Below are 3,906 nucleotides of genomic sequence, written 5' to 3' on the forward strand. Positions count from 1 at the left end.
CTAAAATCTTCGAAAAATTGTTTTCTTCAAAGGAACAGTAACTGAACCCCCACTTACCATGATTGGATAGCCACAATCTCCACTATCTCCACCGCATCGTACGGGAGCTACACGTGTCCTGCTGAGACGTAGAGGCAAGGGCTATTCGGTCTGAAAATTTCGTGCCAAACAGTAACTCTCGGGCTATAAATATGTCCTTAACCCCCTCGGTATCATCTTCTTCGCCTCATCGCTTTCCTGCCACAGCACACCGAACCCTAGCGCCACCGCTGGTAGTCTTGTCGCCGGCAAGGAAGAGCTTCACTGCCTCAACCTTCTCGCCGCCAGGATCATGCCGGAGACGGAACATCTACGTCCGCCACCGCCGTAGACGTCCTCTGCTGCCAAGTTAGGGTGCATTGGACACTTGACCGAAGAGCCTCTCCAACGCCACCTTTTTGTGTTCTTCGTTCGCACCTTCCAGGGTAAATATATCCCATTTTTACAATAGATTAGATCTAAAATTTTACCTCTCCAATGTGAAATCTGTTTTTCCTCAAGATATGATGCGCACATGATTCCTCAAACACTATCCATCACCACAATCATTGATGAACTAGCTAAGCATCTAAGATTTTCACGAGATTCCTCAATTGTGCGAATTTTCGGATCTGTACAACTCTGGAACCCAAGAACAGGATGCTTAAGCAAATTCCTCAACCACTGGTTATATTCCTCAAACTGTCAAACTTTTCCATTTTCTTCAAATCTGAGAACGCATATGACCTCTCCAAATTCCTCGCAACTATACTCTGTTCACAGGTACACACATGTCAGCTGATGAATCTCTCGGTTCTCATCACATTAACTCATTTGCAGCGTTTCTGGAAGAAACTCTTCAAGGCTCATCAGAATCCTCAAGAGTTCAAAATCCTCAGAAAGTTCCTCGTCTGAAGAAAATGGAGGAAGAAAGGAAACAGAGGGGAGGAAAGAAACTGGAGCAGAACACAGCTGTTGATATTCCTGATGATATATACCTGGACTACTGCACGCCTGATGATGAACCTGAGACTATGCCTAAAAGAAAGATTAGGCTGCAGAAAATTGAACGCAGATGGGCAAAGGAGTGGAAGGAGTACAGGTTTGTGACTCCAAAGTATGCGAAGAAATTCGCTTTGAAGCCTCCTGGCAAAAGGGCCCCGCTTGAGGATCATCAAGTAGCTCATCCCTCAAGTCTTATGACACTTGATGACTACCCAAAGGAAAAAGAAAGGCATCTGGCCAAGCTCAAGAAGCAAGCAGAAACAGCAGTGAAGAAATTTCATGAATCCTCAGCTGCTGCCTCCGGTGCTGCTCATTCCTCAGCAGCAGAAACCTCAGGCTCCGAGATTCCTCAACCAAAGTCTGTGCCAACAAAGCCAAAAGCTTCAAAGCCCCAAGAGAAGCTTGCACAGACTTCTGTCACCAAACCCTCAGCTCCAAAACCCTCGGTTCCAAAACCGTCAACACCAAAACCATCAGCGCCAAAACCCTCAGCACCCATCTCATCTACACCAAAGTCCTCAGCTCCACCTCCAAAGCCAGTACAGAAGAAAGTCGTGAAGACTACGACTGCCAGCTCTAGCTCCTCACTCCCAGCTGCAACTAGCTCGGAGACAAAATCTTCAACACCCCATGTGAAGACTTTGGCAACTACTGAACCTGCACCTCTGCCCAGCCCAAGCAAAATCATCACAGTCCCGTCTGCATCAGAGGGAAGTGAAGAATATGATGATGAAACTCTGGAAGCCATCATCAGGAACAAGCAAGAAAGGGTAGCACAAGCATCAGGCAGTGCTATTCCTCTGGCGATGGACCCCAAGGTCCTCCTCGATTTCATCAATGTGTGGTATGAAGACCCAAACACACCCATTGATGATTTGAAACTTCCTCCTGGTGTCAGCCACATGGTGGCTACTTTCATAAACGAAGCCAAGTGGAAGGAACAGAAGGCCAAGTAGGCAAAGATTGCAAAGGCCAGAAAGGAGAAATTCCTCAGGCAAAATGTTCTCAAGCTGACGCCTGAAGCATTGGTGTCCACCCAGGCAGAGCTGCAAGTTTTGACTGACAAGTGTGAGAAACTATCAGATCGCACAAGCATCAAAAGCAATTTCATCAAGCTAGCCACTAGTGTTGTTGATGACTACAACAGACGTCACCCCCACCAGCACCAACTCCTCAGCCCCTGGTTGAACAGCCAAAAGATGCATCTCCTGTTGAGGAGGAAATTCCTCAAGCTGAGGAACAACACCAAGAGCGCCGTGCTGATGAGCCGGCCATTGAAGAAATCATCACTGAGACCGCTCCTGATAAAACTGCTACTGATCCAGATGCTTCACCAAAGCAGGCTGATGACTATGTTCCAGCTGGTTCCTCACTGCCAGCTGAAGAATCTGTTAAGAAAACACCTTCACCAAAAACTTCAAAGGTGAAGAAGTTAATCCCGTCTGCATCAGACGCGAAAAAGACAAGGGCTGCTGAGAAGGAAGCGAAGAAGAGAAAAGCTTCCTCAGCAGAAGAAAAGATTGAGGCAAAACGCCTCAAGGAAACTGAAGAATCTGCCCCACTGGACCCGGTGCCTCTTAATGTTGCACCCTCATTTGAAATGGTTGTTGTTGGTGACCACACTACGAGGGTAGATGAGGAAATGAAGGATGCTGCCTCTGAGGAGCATACTGATGAGGAAATACAAATTGATGACAGTCCTCAACCTCATATTCCTCAGAGAGAGACTACTGAAGCCTCAGCCGAAGCAGCTGATGAATCTGCTTCTGCCACAAAGTTAGCTGATGAAAATCAAGCTGAAGAAAATGTCCAGTCTGAGCAGGCTCCTCCCACTGAACAGGCTGACCAAACTCCTCAAGCTGAGAAGGAAGAAGAAATTCCTCAGCCTGATGCTCAGCCAGAGCACGAAATTCCTCACCCTCAGGAAACTGCTGAAGAAAATGTTCCCGCCCCTGACAATGAGTTTATTGTGCTCAACCCAGAATCTGCCATGGTTGTTTCCCCTCCCATTCCTCAGCACAATCTCAATCCAGTTCAGCGCCTGCCATTCTCGAAGAGGCCAAAGTTTCAGAAAGAAAATTTCTTTGAGGAACGCATGTATTTCATCAGAGAGAATCCTTATGACAAGCCTCAAATGAGGCATCTGAAGTTTTGGACAAGGACGCAGATGAACTACTATGCTTCTGTGCTCTGTGGCCGCAACAAGATATTCCAGCACAGGCACATTCCTCATGCTGAACTTGAAGAAATTCCCTGCATGGAACCAGTCCTCAGTGTACTACATGATGCAGGTTTGCTCCCTATGTGCTCCGACATATCAGATTGGAATAGTGAGCTAATTCTTCAGTTCTATTCAACTCTGCACATCTCGGGCAATGCTGATGACATCAACACTTGGGTGTTCGACTGGATGACCCAAAATACTCACTACAAGGCTCCAGCGTCTGAACTCCTCAGAGAACTACCCGTACCAATTCCTTCAGAAGGGGCAGTGAAGCTTTATGGTGAGCGTGAGCTGCCACATGGAATGATGGAAGTCCTCATGAAGCCTTTGGCTGCAGGAAAACCCTCAAGAACCACATTCCTCGTCCATGAGCTAAAGTACACACCACGGTCTATCTACCGCATTCTCTGTAGTGTGCTAGCGCCAATCAAAGGCCATGATGATGACGAAGATGTCGTCGGCCTCATCAAGAATATCCTCTTCAACATCATTCACGGTATCCCCATGAATATCCATGATTTCTTCTTGAGGACTTTGGCTGACAATGCAATGTGCCCATATGATCACAAAATTTATGCACCATGGATCATGAGATTCTTCAGGACAAGGACAGGCATCAACTTCCATGCAGATTTCCAGAACCATGTTGGTTATATGCC

This window comes from Hordeum vulgare, chromosome 6H (genome assembly GCF_904849725.1).
Source record: "Hordeum vulgare subsp. vulgare chromosome 6H, MorexV3_pseudomolecules_assembly, whole genome shotgun sequence".
In the NCBI taxonomy this organism is placed as follows: Eukaryota; Viridiplantae; Streptophyta; class Magnoliopsida; order Poales; family Poaceae; genus Hordeum; species Hordeum vulgare.